The sequence below is a fragment of the Carcharodon carcharias genome, chromosome 1, assembly GCF_017639515.1.
Source record: "Carcharodon carcharias isolate sCarCar2 chromosome 1, sCarCar2.pri, whole genome shotgun sequence".
In the NCBI taxonomy this organism is placed as follows: domain Eukaryota; kingdom Metazoa; phylum Chordata; class Chondrichthyes; order Lamniformes; family Lamnidae; genus Carcharodon; species Carcharodon carcharias.
The window spans coordinates 29135806-29145368 of NC_054467.1; positions in this window are offsets into that span (position 1 = coordinate 29135806).

Sequence of the window (9563 nt, forward strand, 5' to 3'; positions counted from 1 at the left end):
AATGGATTTTTGAATAAGTTTGATGAACTTTAGGACTCAACATGGTCTCAGAAGCACAATATGAGGAAAATATTTTTACAGCTCATAAAACATAAGGAAAATAAAAAGCTACCCCAGCTCTTCCATTATAGCATCCATAGTAAACATTGCTTATATTTTCGCCCACATTACTTAGCCTGTTAAATTATCTCAACCATTTATCACCCTTTAAATAAAGGTGTTTTTAATACCTACTATTGGGCTCCATTGGTACAGTAAGAAACCCACTGCTATATATTTTAAAGCTATATCCTTATTGCCACTTTTATGTATAGACTAGACTTTTTCTGCTGAGAAAAGAAAATTAAGATGGCTGCCACAAATCACCTGATTCATGGAGTTGATCCTCTGTCTGTGAGCTATCCCCAGCAGTTTCAAGGACAAAGAATTCTTTTCTCAGGGCGGATTCATCCAGTCCTGTTGGTGGCAGGTGTCATGGCAGGCGTGAGCAGACAATATGGCAAGAAGGCCTAAAGTCAGTTTCACACCATCGTGAAACCAGTTTGTGATCGGCCACTCCACCCATCAATGGCAGGCCGTGTTTCCCGTTGCCACACATCAGTAACCTAATTTCAATACTTTAGCATCTCATGATAAGTCCTATTCACCCTGAATCATTCCCCCATGTTAAATTTATCGCCCACGTCGGCGTGACTTCAGAACGGGGTGCCTCATGACTGCCTTTAAAAGGCATGCACCTGGCAACCTGAACTTCCAGGGAAATTTGGAGGTAAGTGCACACAACTTTGCACAGCGTTCGCGAGCATCGCTGTAAGACATCAAGGAAGATGCGCTGCGCTTCAGCGGGGTGAGGGTGGGTTGGGGGGGGGGGGTGCACAGGAAAGTCGCTTTTTCACAACTAGCTTTCAGTGCAGTGCTGGGGCAAGGGCTGTACAGACCAAAGGAAGTATACAAGCACATGCTGGGGGTGTGGGGGTAAAGTGGGTGAGGGAAGCAATCAGGCACCGGGAAAAGCTTGTCAGAAGAGAGCATTCTTCTGCAGCTGAGATTGTTCAGCTGCAGCTCCATTGATATGCTTGGAGTCGGGCCTCAGAAGCTTTTCTTTCTGGTCAAGCAACACAAAAGCATGAAAGTGCCACCAAACACTCCAGGACTTTTCACCCCTGAAAATTAATGTGTGCTTTAGAGGACAGCAGAGCAATTGGCCAAATGGGTAAGTTGGAGAATCCCCTTGTGAAAGGTGGGCATGGTGCAGTCACTGGTGAAGGCGCTCACAGCCCCTTGCACTGTCGTTATTAAAGTTTAGACCACTGTCCCTCATAGTTGAAGCTAACAGTGCAGCCTTGCAGTGTGGGTTAGGAGAATGCCTTCGCCTGAGCTGAGAGCACAGCATGCAGTCCAGTGGGCGAAGCTCCCGCCGATTGGTCAAGTGGAGTGGGATGAGGATGGGTGGAGTTTCGGACAGCCGTGAAGCGCACTACAAGCTGGTCATCCAAGTGGTGGCTCCTGAATGCATGAAGGGGCCTTCAGACTTAACCAAGATAGGTTCTTAGTACATCCATGCTAAATCACGCATCTCTCTCTTTGAGCCTGCAGGAGGAGAGCATCAGGATTATGGAGCCTGGTGATTTAGCGAATGCTTCATGGCTTACAGAGAGCAGAGAAGAAGAAGAGAGCAGCAGAGGCACCTGGCTTGGCAAAGGGAGGAGCACCTCCTCCTGATGAAGGGGCAGCAGGGACAGCTGCGCACGCAGCTGAAGATCCACAGAGAGCTGTCGCTCGGAGGTACTTCACTAGAGCCAGTTCTATAGATGGCGCTTGTCATTCCTGCAGCTGACTGAGAACCAGTGTCACCAAAGACAACACATGTCTAGGGAACTTGTTGGTCACATATGCTACCTGCTGCAGGATTTGGTGCCACAGGGAGATGGAGGGCATCCACTGCCAGTGGCCATGAAAGCGGCTGCTGTACTCAATTTTTCTGCCAGTGGCTCCTTCCAGGGCTCCACAGGTGACCTGTGTGGGATATTGCAAGCCTCCAGGCACAAGAGTATCCAGGAGGTCACGGATACCATCTTCACTAAGGCACAGAACTTTGTGCATTTCGACCGAGATCAGGAAAGCCAGGAAGCAAGAGGGCTGGGATTTGCACAGATCTCTGGTTTTCCACAAGTGCAGTGTGCCATCAACTGCACTCAGGTGGCGCTTAAACCTCTGTGGCAACAAGCAGTCAACTATGTCAACCACAAAGGCTTCCACTCACTGAATGTTCAGCAGGTGTGTGACCACCGCAAATACATCCTACAGGTCTACGCACAATCCCCAGGGAGCATCCACAACTTCTATATCCTTAGCAGGTGTCAGATCCCTGACATCTCCCAGGGTCCACAGAGGACGTGGCTGATGATGCTCAAGCAGCGGCCTCAGGATGCAGCAGAGCGACTGTATAACGAAACTCATGCCGCAACCCAGACTTTGGTGGAGCAAACGGCATTTTGAAAATGAGGCTCCGGTGCCACGACGGGTCCGGTGAAGCACTGCAATACCATCAACCAAGGGTGTCGCACATCTTTGTCGCTTGCTGCGCACTACACAACCTGGTACTGTGATAGGTGCAGGACCTGGCTGAGGAGGAGGTGGAAGAGCTGCATATCTCCTCCTATGAGGAGGACATTAAAAGGGGTGACGGTGATGAGGTCCCTGAAGGTGAGGCTGCCGCCGATGAGGGCTATTGCACTGACCAGATGAGGCAGGCACGTTCGGGAGGCCCTCATAGCCACAGGATTCACAGAGGATGATGACGAGTTGCAGTGAGGACAATTCTGACATCCTCACCTTGCATCTGTGAATGTTTGACCCCGGTGTGGCTGATGGCAGCGCAGATAATTTCAGTGCTCAGGATGATGTCACGGAGATGCAGTGGAGGCCCTAATAGTCGCTCGATTCCAGGAGAATGATGATGACATGCAGTGAGGACACTCCATAGATTTTCACATAGCCTCTGTGAATGTCTGACTCCTGTCTGGCTGAAGGCAGCTTGCTTGCGCTCTGTGATCAGGGTCATATCAAGAAGACACAGCCTTGACATTTTAAATGCACCTGATCTTGTGTCAGCCTTCAGCACCTGTCCCCTTCAGGAGCACAGCATCACTGGTTACAGATACTGAAGAGGTGAGGGCCAGCCCCATCTTAAAGGTGCTGAGAGCACACAGAGAGAATTCTGTGAATTCTGACCACGACATTCTGGCAGCAATGACAAGCACCATCAGGATGCAGGCATCAGTAATGTGTCCAGGGAGTGTGGGGCCAGACCATCACTTTGCTCTGAAGGTTACACACTGCGCAGGGAAGATGTCCTGGACTGAGACACTTGCTTTTATCTTTTGCCGGAACCAAGGTTTCACATCTGAGTGACATGAACACTGCTCATCAGAACAAGGAGTCATAGGCAGGGAGACATTCTTGGGAGTTTATTTACAATAGTGAACATTACATACAAATGATTAACACTTGTGCTCAGGCTGTGCAGCTACATCTTCTTAACCTTACCCGGTGCGGAAGGGGGTCGGGAAGGAGGAGGACCTCCTCGTGAACCTGCTCCTGGGCCTGGCCAAGTTGGCCTTTAACAGGTCCAGGCAGCGGGCGATCGACGGGGGAGTCCCGCCCGATTGTTTATCCCTCTTCCGCGGCTACGTTCGCGGCCGGATGTCCCTGGATAGGGAGCACGCAGTGTCTGCTGGCGCTCTCGAGGCCTTCCATGCCCGGTGGGCACCGCGGGGACTGGGGTGTTTTGTTGACCCCTTTAATCACATTTTGATTTAAAGTTTGTAAGTTTCCTTTAAACTTTGTTCTTGGTTTTACAGCTGACCTGAATTAGGGGCTGTGCCTGATTTATCCCAATTTTGTTAATTTGGTTTTACTGGTTTTAACTCAAAAGAGTTACATCTACTTAACCTTTCTAACCCTGCCGCTATGTCTTGATGCTCCCCTGACATCCACAGTGGAAGTGGAGGCAGCCTGCTGACTGCAATGTCCTGTCTGTAATGACCTTGGTGAGCATACTCTGGAGGGCCGATACCTGGAGGCCCCCGGCCTGCTTTCAGGGTCCTGCTGTGTGGCAGCGGCACCTTCCTCGGCCTGTGGAGCTGGAGCTGTTGGGGTCACAGGAAGAGGGGGTTCAAAGGGCTGAACACTCCTACAGTCACCTGGGTGGTTGGCCTGGGGTGTGCACCTGCTGATTGTCCTCCCTAGGGGTGCACAAGGGCCCCCTTGAAGAGAAGGAGAAGCTGCAGCATGATCAAGCTGTCCCATACCCCTCTCACGTTGACACTGTTTGAGGCCAACTATGGCGTCAGCGATAAAGTTTACCCATGCTGCAGTACAGGACCGATGTCCTGACCAAGGACTCCATGGTGGCCACCATTCTATCAGTGTTGACCTCAGTGCATTGACATGCCAGCGCTATCAGCTCAGAGTGAAAGCAGATGGACTCCTCCATCATGCCTTGCAATCCGAGGTGTGCAGCGGACATCCCTTCCTGATGTTCCCGAGCTTGCCTTTGCAGTTCCAGCAACTGAGGTATGACCAAATCCAGAGGCTCCTCATCTGGCTTGGACTCAGAAGATTTCTGGCCTCCAGAAACCCTTCACGCGTCAGAAACTTGGGAAGTCCCTGCCTCTGCCTGCTGCGGATCAGACATTGTGATGTGCTTACCAGATTGTGACCCCAAGGCTACTCTAGAACTAGGTCCAACCAAGGTGTGTGTCTCTGCACTGGTGGAGGATGTGTGTATGAGCGCTTTGATGGATCTTCAATTAGGGTGTCATCAAATTCTTCTTCCAAGGTTTCTTCAGGGCTTGAGTAAAGAGCCTGACTCATAGACCCCCTCAGCTGCTTCCCAGATCTGCCAGTGAAAGCAAGAAGAGATAATTAGTGCATAGCAGGGGACTGTGGAACAGAGGAACTCACTCACAGCATGCTTATCTGATGGATGTTGCACTGCTGGACACTCAGTGGTTGCGCTATGCCAACCTCACAATCAGCACAGGTCCAGATCCTCGTCGGCCAGATGGATGACTCTATTTTCGAAGTCTGTAAGGACCTTGATGCTGGGCATTCCTCCACCAGTCTGCAACCTCTCCCTTTTGTTGTGTGCTAGCTTGCCCTGCATGTATACAGATGGAGAGTGTAAACAGTATGCCCCCTCCACCCCCACCCCCGCCCCCACCAGGCCAGTTGAGAAGAATAAGAAGCATGTGTGGGTGGTGAGTGATGCCATGGATAGGATGAGGACATGATTCACTGGCAGATGAAGGTGGGTGTGAGAGACTGAATGGTGATGTGTCATGAACTGTCAGTGAGTGAGATTTCTGTGAATGTGTTTTGGGTTTGTCAGTGTGTGTGTTGAGAGTGATGAGAACAGTGACTTACCCTAGTAGAACAGAGGAGATCATTCATCCTCTTTCAGCACTGGGCAGCTTTCCTCTTTTGCAGGGAGTTGGCACTGACCACCGCTGCCACTGCATCCCATGCAGGATTTGGCATCTTGCTTGCTGCCCTTTGCCCAAAGTGGGGGTAAAGGACATCACAGCCGCCCTCCACTACATCCAGTAAGCGCCCAAGTGAGGAATCACTAAATTTGGGGGCAGCATGTTTCCTCCCTCTGGCAGACATGACTTTCCAGCAGCTTTCAATCCCCTAGAGACTGCTAGCTCCGTGCAGGTGCGCCCTTTAAATATGGCACCTGGATTATTGAAGGCCTGAGGTGATGATGGGGAGGGCAAATCAGAGGCTGCACCCCCTCCCCCCCAGCGATCCAGCATGCTTCCCATGAAAGCATTAAAGCATTATTAATGAGGTGGGACATGCCAGGAAGAGTCGATACATTGCGAAAACCCATCATTGTGGTCGGCAGGCAGAACGGCTTTTTTCACACCCACTACCGTGCTTACTACAAATCTGGGATGATTCCCCCCTCCGTTTCTGGAATATCACACCTCATTGCATCTACAGAGATACTAACAGATTCACATCACACATGGGACTGTTCAGATCAATTGCAAAGAGAACTACAGAGATGTAATTTGCATTTGATAGGCCAACCTTGCTAGCAGAGTCAGTGGATCAGCTGAGAGATTGGCTTCCCAAGTGTTAATCCTTCAACATAAATGGCACCTCTTTCAACAACTAATGACTGAGACATTATCAGTCCTAAAACCAAAGTCAAATCCAGACACTGGATAAACATCCCTCTTGAAGTAATTGTGGAGAAGGAAGGCCACATGGCCAAAGCCTCTAGTCTTCTGGACAGTTTAATATCACATCTTTGGTTTTCACAGCCAGTCTGCTATCTAAAATCCCACTGACAAGAGACAAAGAAGCAGTCTCCGCCAGGCAGAACAACCTACTCATCTGACTTGACTCTATTGGGAGATTCCGTAACATCACCTGCAGAACCAATTCAACCTGTGTGCGTGTGTGGAGGGGAGTTGTTACACTCTCCGATTCTGCAATGACCACTCGAGACTCAGGCTTCTATTTAATTGGTTTATTCAAACATATACAAGAGAGCCGCTACCATTATGTAAAATGGCAGGCCAGCTCCCAGATTGATTACATTTCATGTACTTTGTCTTATCATAATACATTTGAATACATTCAATTGGTAACAGACACACTGGTTCCATACTATTTCTATCCTATTGAGTACATAAACATGTGATTTTGTTATCCAATTATTCTAAAGCATGCATACATAATTATACTATCCAATCAGAACTAACACACATATACAAAGACGTTGGTTTTGCAACTCAAATCTGTTTGTGTTTCATCAAAGCCCCCCCTTTGTCCATTGTTCATCTTCCCGTATTTAAGTTAAAACCAACTGTCCCTTCCCTATCTGAGAGAGGAGTACACTTAATCTAATTTATGTCATACTTTGTCACCAGTCTGACTCTCAAGGCTGTGCAATGTTCATCTCGTAATCTTCAACTCATATGTTTAGCAGCCATGTCTGCCTGGAGATTTTAGGTATTCAGTAAATTCTTACTGTATTCTCTTTTAGTATTTTTAATTTCCCCCTAACAGTGTGCCTACCTCATCTTGCGACATTGGCCCCAATGGAAACATGGACCCTACAATGCCGGTTTTCAGTCAGCCGATCTTGAACGCTTACGTGAAGGAATTCCTCATTGGACTCTGACTTTGGACTCTGGAACTCACGTGAACCAATATTCATTTTCCTGTGGTCCTTGCACTGTAAAACTCCTTTTCTCCATCCCTCCCTTTACTGTGTGAACGTGCAGAGTGACACATTGCGGATACTCCTTTTCGTGGGCTTTGAAGGTGCAAAATAAACTAACCTTCTGAGTTAATCCTAACTCGAGTTTGCTGTGGATTGGTAGCAAAATTGGATCGCAAAACCCAAGGGATTGGGAAAACACATTATTCTTGATAAACTAATTCAAACACCTACTTACAGACAAGTGGTAAGAGGAAATCAGCGCAGTTTGATCTGTCTCTCCTATCTGTAACACTACTCATCTTTAAAAAGTAACCTTTATTCCAAAAGTTCCAGTTTACTTTCAAGTTTACTTAACCAATACTATTCAATATTTCATATCCCACCTTCTGTCTTAGCTAGAAAGTATTTTCTAATCTTTCCACATATCTAAATCCTTTCCATTTGGGACATGTCTTTTACCAGTTCCCTGCACCTTATCTATTTCATGTATCACTTACATGGTGCTGAGGCCAGAACCAAATGTGGTAATTTGCTGCAATGTAAACCTTAGCTTAACCCCTGAAGATTTGTACTGTAGTTTTCTGCTGTTATATCCCTGCATTTTCTTTTAGCTTTTGCAGTTGTTTAATCACATTGTACATCTAAATTACTTTTAGCATTACTATTTATTTTCTTAAAAGTTGTTATTTAATGGAGAGTTTTACCAATCAGCCAGAGACATTGCAAATTTTAATTCAACTTATCTGCTGCACATTTAGAATAGCTGTACTATGGTTTACTCCTCCTTTCCCACCAGGTTCCCACCCACCATCATCTTAACTAAGCCTTTTTGTTTAGGCAGCCGACTCAATGGTAAATCAGGGTCCTTCAATATCAACGGGATTGCGATCGCATTTCAAAATATATTGCGTGAAGCGTCCATTATGGGTGAACGGCAAAGTAAAACCAAATAGAAAAAAGGAAGAGGTCAAAAACATTCTATGAGGAGGCCAGGAGGAGCAGCAGGACGCCACAAGGGAACTTGGGGACTCTGATGCCTTTGAAATGCAGCCCGAAACCTATCCCAAATAGTTCCGATCTACTCCATGGATTATTTCAGTTTCAGTGGGAGGCTTCCAGGCCCTGTAATCTTAACCTGCCCAAAATTGGCCAGCTCTGTCCATTGGCCTGCGGGATGTAAATGTAACCTGACATGGGCCTCAAATTGATGATATCAGACAGGCGGGATACTCCTTTCTGCCAATTTACCCCGCCTGCCTGCCGACAGCCCACCCCTGGTTAAAATTCCAGGCGATCAGAATTGGATCCTTCTCTAGCAGGGGCGACGGAATTCACGCTGTGAGTCCAGAGCATCATCATCCCTTTGGGTCCCCGCTTCTGCCAAAGGACAGCACTTTCCAGACCAGCTTCCAGGTGCTTTCTCACATTTAAAATGCATAATTACAATACATGTCACCATAATTTACAATTTCACGGCTTGTCGCATGCCTGATTTTGTAGCACAGCTGTTTGTGAATAAACGTTAATTAAAAAAAATTATGCAACAAATAAAATTTTAATGGAATTATTGATATGCTGAATATTGAATTGATGGGTCTCTGAACTGTACCTGTTGTATTAATTTGTTCTTGTCGTCTTGTTCTATGCATTTAACTTTGGTGCGCTACAGTCCATGAAATCTGTTTTGAATTTCAAACAAGGTATCTCATATGATAAATATTTTTAAAAAGTCTTTTTTCAACATAGTTTCTTTTGTAGCAATACAGCAAGACACAATTGGTGACAACTATAACAGGAGCAAATGTCTCGGAAATTTGGCATCTGGGAAAAGTGCAGGAAGACTCAAAGAATTTGTACTGGTTTGGCATTGGACAAAAGCACACAAATTCTTTTGCCCAGCATATACTCCATCACTCTCAATTAAGCTTTGCACACAGCAATTCATAGAGACTAGGCCTGTCTTAAACCAACTACAAGACTCTTCCCAATCTCTTTTCAGTCATTTAGCCACAATAAGATATCATCAAGGCATAACTTAGTAAATACAACATAGAACTACATTACCAGGAAAGAGTAACACAGATGCTAGTCACCTGCCAGGGTTGAAAATCCAATTAGGTGAAGCATTGTCACCCAGATGGGGACTAATTAAGACAAGGTTGCTTTAACTATGCAGAGGCAGCATCAGTAATAAATGCAAACAACTTGGCCAAATGTGGATTAAAGAATAATGATTGGCATGGATATGATGGCCAGTAGTGGGGAGGTGGTGGCATGGTGGTATTGTCACTGGACTGTTAATCCAGAGACCCCAAGT